Source organism: Lynx rufus, unplaced genomic scaffold, assembly GCF_022079265.1.
Source record: "Lynx rufus isolate CCGP_SWC_20201006 ecotype Redwood Valley unplaced genomic scaffold, mLynRuf1.p SCAF_6, whole genome shotgun sequence".
Classification (NCBI taxonomy): Eukaryota; Metazoa; Chordata; class Mammalia; order Carnivora; family Felidae; genus Lynx; species Lynx rufus.
In genome coordinates, this window is record NW_025814878.1 from 95,294,212 (window position 1) to 95,301,179 (window position 6,968).

At 39.7% G+C, this 6,968-nt stretch overlaps 1 pseudogene; it reads right to left on the bottom strand.

The window, feature by feature from the left end:
- Positions 1–2,554: 2,554 nt before the first annotated feature.
- LOC124529008 (tubulin alpha-1A chain-like) lies at positions 2,555–4,083 on the bottom strand (annotated as a pseudogene).
- Between the last annotated feature and the right edge of the window lie 2,885 nt (positions 4,084–6,968).

The following is a 6,968-nucleotide window of genomic DNA, read 5'->3' on the forward strand; positions in this document are numbered from 1 at the left end:
CTCTCCCATCCCCCGATCCACCCTCAGATTGTTCTTTGTATTTAAGAGTCTCTTATGGTTTTCCTCCCTCCCTCTCTGTTTGTAACATTTTTCCCCCTTTCCTTCCCCCAGGGGTCTTAAGTTTCTCAAGATCCACATATGAGTGAAAACATAGGATATCTGTTTTTCTCTGACTTATTTCACTTAGCATAATACCCTCCAGTTCCATCCACATTGTTGCAAATGGCAAGATTTCATTCTTTCTCTTTGCCAAGAAGTATTCCTTATTTTCTTTATTCATTTATCAGTTGGACATTTGGGCTCTTTCCATAATTTGGCTATTGTTGAAAGTGCTGCTGTAAACATTGGGGTACTGTGCCCCTATGAATCAGCACTCCTGTATCCTTTGGATAAATACCTAGTAGTGCTATTGCTGGGTCATAAGGTAGTTCTATTTTTAATTTTTTGAGGAATCTCCACACTGTTTTCCATAGTGGCTGCACCAGTTTGTATTCCCACCAACAGTGCAAGAGGTTTCCCATTTCTCCACATCCTTGCCAGCATCTGTTGTTTCTTGAGTTGTTAATTTTAGCGACTCTTATTGGTGTGAGGTGTTATCTCAGTGTGGGTTCAATTTGTATTTCCCTGATGAGTGACATTGAGCATCTTTTCATGCATCTGTTGGCCATCTGGATGTCTTCTTTGGAAAAGTGTCTATTCATGTGTTCTGCCCATTTCTTCACTGGATTATTTGTTTTTCTGGTGTTGAGTTTGGTAAATTCTTTATAGATTTTGGACACTAACCCTTTATCCGATATGTCATTTGAAAACATCTTTTCCCATTCTGTAAGTTGCCTTTGTTTTGTTGATTGTTTCTTTTGCAGTGCAGAAGCTTTTTATCCTGATGAGGTCCCAGCAGTTCATTTTTGCTTTTGATTCGCTTGCCCTTGGAGACATGTTGAGCAAGAAATTTCTGTGGCTGAGATCAAAGAGGTTGTTGCCTGCTTTCTCCTCCAGGGTTTTGATGGTTTCCTGTCTCACATTCAGGTCTTTCATCCATTTTGAGTTTATTTTTGTGTATGGTGTAAGAAAGTGGTCCAGGTTCATTCTTCTGCATGTCACTGTCCAGTTCTCCCAGCACCACTTGCTAAAGAGACTTTTTTTCTCATGGATACTCTTTCCTGCTTTGTCAAAGATTAGTTGGCCATACATTTGTGGGTCCAATTCTGGGTTCTCTATTCTATTCCATTGGTCTATGTGTCTGTTTTTGTGCCAATGCCATACTGTCTTGATGATTACAGCTTTGTAGTAGAGGCTAAAGTCTGGGATTGTGATGCTTCCTGCTTTGGTTTTCTTCCTGAATATTACTTTGGCTATTCTGGCTCTTTTGTGGTTCCATACAAATTTTAGGATTGCTTATTCTAGCTTCAAGAAGAATGCTGGTGCAATTTTGATTGGGATTGCATTGAATGTGTAGATAGCTTTGGATAGTATTGACATTTTAACAATATTTGTTCCTCCAATCCATGAGCATGGAAAGTTTTTCCATTTCTTTGTCTTCTTCAATTTCCTTCATAAGTTTTCTATAGTTTTCAACATACGTATCTTTTATAACTTTGGTTAGGTTTATTCATAGGTATTTTATGGTTCTTGGTGCAATTATAAATGGTATCTATTTCTTTATTTCTCTTTCTGTTGCTTCATTATTGGTGTATAGAAATGCAACCGATTTCTGTACATTGATTTTGCACCCTGCAACTTTGTTGAATTCGTGTATCAGTTCTAGCAGCCTTTTGGTGGAGTCTTTTGGGTTTTCCATGTAAAGTATCATGTCATCTGCAAAAACTTAAAGTTTGACTTCTTCTTTGCCAATTTTGATGCCTTTTATTTCGTTCTGTTGTCTGATTGCTGACACCAGGACTTCCAACAATATGTTAAACAACAGTGGTGAGAATGGACATCCCTGTCGTGTTCCTGAACTCAGGGGGAAAGCTCTCAGTTTTTCCCCATTGAGGATGATATTAGCTGTGGGCTTTTCATATATGGCTTTTATGATGTCTAGGTATGTTCCTTCTACCATGACTTTCTTGAAGGTTTTTATTAAAAAGGATGCTATGTTTTGTCAAATGCTTTTTCTGCATCTATTGACAGGATCATATGGTTCTTATCCTTTCTTTTATTGATGTGATGTATCACATTGATTGATTTGTGAATTTTGAACCAGCTCTGCAGCCCAGGAATGAATCCCACTTGATCATGGTGAATAATTTTTTTATATGCTTTGAATTCGATTTGCTAGTGTCTTGTTGAGAATTTTTGCATCCATATTCATCAGGGATATTGGCCTGTAGTTCTCCTTTTTTTTGTGAGGTCTCTGGTGGCTTCATAGAATGAGTCTGGTAGAATTCCCCTGGGAAGCCATCTGGCCCAGAACTCTTATTTTTTGGGAGATTTTTGGTAACTGATTCAATTTCTTCACCAGTTATGAGTGCAACCTTTATTCTTAAAACAGAAGAAGCTTCCCTGTAAAAGCAGTATCTTTATAACATTTTTAACTTTAGTATTCCTCTCCCTTTCACCCTTTCCTTCCATCAGAATCCACAGCAACCTCCTCATAATCCTTCTCAGGCAGCCATGTCCTCACAAGCCTCAGAAGACTCTCCTTCCTCCATTCCCTCACCCACATACTGGTGAACAAAAAGGCATGCTTGGTATATATCAGGTCAAACTTGTGGTCCAAGGGATCCCAGGCCTCAGCAATGACTGTGGTGTTGGTCAGCATGCACACAGCTCTCTGTACTTTGGCCGGGTCTCCACCAGGTACCACGGTGGGAGGCTGGTAATTAATGTCAACTTTGAATCCAGTGGGCACAAGTCCACAAACTGGATGGTGCGCTTGGTCTTGATGGTGGCATTGACAATAGTGACATCTTTGGGAACCACATCATCACAGTACAACAGGCAGCAAGCCATGTATTTACCATTTCACCCTCTGGTTGGCTGGCTCAAAGCATGCCTTGGTGATCTCTGCTACAGAAAACTGCTCATGGTTGGCTTTCTCAGCAGAGATGACAGGAGCATGTGTGGTCAGAAAGAAGTGGATGTGGGGTCCGGAATTCTGTCAGATCAACATTCAGGACTCCATCAAATCTGAGGGAAGCAGTGATCGAGGACACGATTTGACCTATCAAACTATTCAGGTTAGTGTATGTTGGGCATTCAATATCCAGGTTCAAAAAAAAAAAAACCACACACACACACAACTTTTTTTTAATGTTTATTTTTGACAGAGACAGAGCATGAATGGGGGAGGGGCAGAGAGGGAGACACAGAATCTGAATCAGGCTTCAGACTCTGTCAGCACAGAGCCTGACATGAGGCTCAAACTCACGAACCGTGAGATCATCATCTGAGCTGACGTCAGATGCTTAACTGACTGAGCCACCCAGATGCCCCAGTATCGAGGTTTATTTGACAGATGTCATAGATGGCCTCATCGTCTACCATGAAGGCACAATCAGAATGCTCCAGGGTGGTGTGTGTAGTGAAGATGGAGTTGTAGGGCTCAACTACAGCAATGGAAACCTGGAGGGCTGGGTAAATAGAGAACTCCAGCTTGGACTTCTTTCCATAATTGACAGAGAGATGTTCCATCAGCAGGGAGGTAAACCTGGAACCAGTTCCCCTTCCAAAGCTATGGGAAACCAAGAAGCCCTGAAGACCTGTGCACTGGTTGGCCAGTTTCCAAATTCGGTTCAAGACAAGGTCACTGATCTCCTTGCCAATGGTGTAGTGCCCTCGGGTTGGCAGCATCTTCCTTGCCTGTGATGAGCTTCTCAGGGTAGAAAAGCTGGAGGTAGGGGCCAGTGTGAACTTCATCAATGGCTGTGGGTTCCAGGTCTACAAACACCACCCCGGGAACGTGCTTGCCAGCACCTGTCTCACTGAAGAAGGTATTTAAGGGTCATCTCCTCCCCTAATGGTCTTGTCACCTGGCATCTGGTCATTGGACTGGATGCCGTATTCCAGGCAACAGAACTCCTAACAGGCATTGCCAATCTTAACACCAGCCTGGCCAACATGAATGGGGATAAATTCGTGCATGGTTGCTGCTTTATGGCTGCTGAGCAGGTGGCAGACAGGAAAAGGAGAGGTTGTTGCTTCTTACAGCAGGCCTCTTAGGGGGTCAATGTAAGAGAACACACCTCATCATGCCCTCTTAATGAAAGATGATTAACAGCTAACATCTCAATCAGAAGTATCATGTTCTGAAGTTCCTAGGAAATTTGTGAGGTCTGGGTTCAGATGGGATACAAGCACATCTAGCATAAAGCAAGAGCACAGACTTGAGTTCAAGTCCTAATATTTATACATACTAACTGGATGACGTTAGGCAGTTCATAACTTCTTTGTCTCTATTGCATCTGTAAAAGAGACATGAGATTTCTTTGCAGAGTTGCTACGGGGTGGAAGTGAGATAATCCACGTAAAGCAAAGTACATCAACTGTTCGGTATTTTTACTCCCTACTCTTTACCCATAGAGAGTCAAGGGACACTATTGTATTAAAGGTCACAAAGCATGCATCTACCTTCTACCAGCATATTTTCTTAATGGTCTTTGAAATAGTTTACCCTCCAAGAATGTAACCAAGAATTCAGCAGAGAGAAAAAAAAACAATTGTATCCACAGCTTAGGAACTAACATTTCTGGGGGAAAATGAAACATGAGAATGTCCTCATATGTTTTTCTATCCTTAGTTATCACCTTGCAAATCCAGTCCTGGTGTTACCTAGAACCTTTTTTTCTCTCTCTTTCCAAAATAAGTCACATGTTCTGAATTCCATTGACCCTCTGACAAAGCAGAGGAGCTTCCCATATTCAAGATTCTTGGTTGCAAGTGACAGAAAACCCTGTACCAACTGGCTTTAAATAGAAAGGAATTACACAGGTTTGCATAACCAAAACATCCAAGAGGTGGCACTATTTCAAGAACAGTTTATTGGGCACTCAAATGCCACCAGGTCCTGGTCTCTCCATCCCTCTTTGCCTACCTTTCCTGAGAGCAGTTTCAGCAACTTCAGGTATACATCTCATAGCAGGGAAATCCCAGTGGAAAAGAGCTTGTTAGCATATGCCCATAGGAAAGTCTAGGTCTGTCTCTGATGTCACAAAGAATCATGATGTGCTGTAAGTCAGGAGACTAGTGCCTAATTCTGACATTAGTCCTAAAATTTGTATGATGTTGGGCAAGTCATTTGCTTCCCCCGCACCTCAATTGTCTCATTCTCAAAATAAAGGGATAAAATCTCAATGCTATCTCGGGTCTGTTGCAGAGCTAATACTTCTTCCTTGTTTCAGAGTAAAGGCTTTTCCTCTGGAGTTAGAGAATAGTGCCCTCTGATGGTCTATTCTATAGTTGCCTTTTTATTTCATTTCACTGATTTACAGTTTCCAAATCACAAAGAGAAAATAGTCTGAACAAAGGTACTGTAAAATGAAATTCAATATTGACATCTATTTCATTTCTATTCTCATTTTAAGATTTATATAGGCTTGTGTCCTAACATGAGCAGTTAAAGCTATGAATTTCATATTGCTGTTTTTGCTGTGTCCATTTTCTCATGTGGTATTTTCAGTGTTGTTCAGTTATAAGTATTTGTAATCCCTTATGATTTTTTTTTGACCCGTGTGTCATTGAGTTACTTCATTTCCAAACCTTTGGAAATTTTCTAGATGTCTTTTTATTATTAATGTCTAACAATTTCATTGTGGTCATACAATATTCTGTGTGATTTAAAGCTTTAAGTTTTAGACTGCTCTTATGTCTCAACATATTGTCTCTCTTGATGAATACCCCATGTTCACTTGAAAAGTGTATTTGACGTGTGCAGTGTGTGTTCTTTACTACGTTGAGTTCTTTGTAATATTCAACTCTTCTGTATCCTTCATACTTCCCTTTGTTTTACAGTCATTTACTGAGAGTGGTGTATTGAATCTCAAAATATGATTGTGGATTTGTCTATTTCTCCATCTAGTTTTGTCAGTTTTTTTCCACGTATACTTTGAAACTCTGTTAGCAGTTACCTTTGCATATAGGATGGGTAGGTCTCCTTAATAAATTTACCTATATAACATAATGTCTCTTTTTATCTCTGGCAATTCTCCTTGTTTTGAAGTTTATTGTGTCCAGTATTAATATAGCCACACCACCTAATAATCTGTGCTTGTATAATAAATATTTTCTATCATTTTACTTATAACCTATCTACGATTTTATACTTATGTGTGTCCCTTGTAAACATCTCAACAGTTGGGCCTTTTAAAAGTTCTTTTTAAATTGAAGGTCATGTCCACTAACATTTACTGTGATATAATAATTGATATGGCTAGGTTGATGTGTGTCATTTTGTTATTCATTTCCTAGTTGTTTCAGCTGTACTTTGTTCCCTCAGTCCTCCTTTCTTGCCATCTTTCGGTAGTCCACCTGATCTCTTCTACTGACTTATATTTCTCTCTTTTAACGATTCCCCTTGATGCATCTTTTACGTGGTTACAATATGCATCTCTAACTTCTCATGGTTTGGCACGGATTACCACTGTCGGTTCATACAGAACGTAAGAACCATACCACGGTATACTTTCATTTACCTCCTCTCATTCTTTGTGCAACTATTGTCACGTATTTTACTAGTACATATGTTATGCTACTCAGAATCCAATATTGATATTTTACTCTAAAAGTAAAATGTATTATAAGGCCTTATATCCTTATACCTAAAATATATAAAGAACTCTCCAAGCTCAACAGTAAAGAGCAAATAATCCAATTATAAAAAGGGCAAAATATATGAAGAGATGTTTCACTGATGAGGAGAGAGGCAGAGGGCCAAAAAGCACATGAAAATATGTTTAACATCATTAGTCACTGGGGACATGCAAATTAAAGCCACAATGAGTTATTACTACACACCTAGTAGAAAAGCTAAA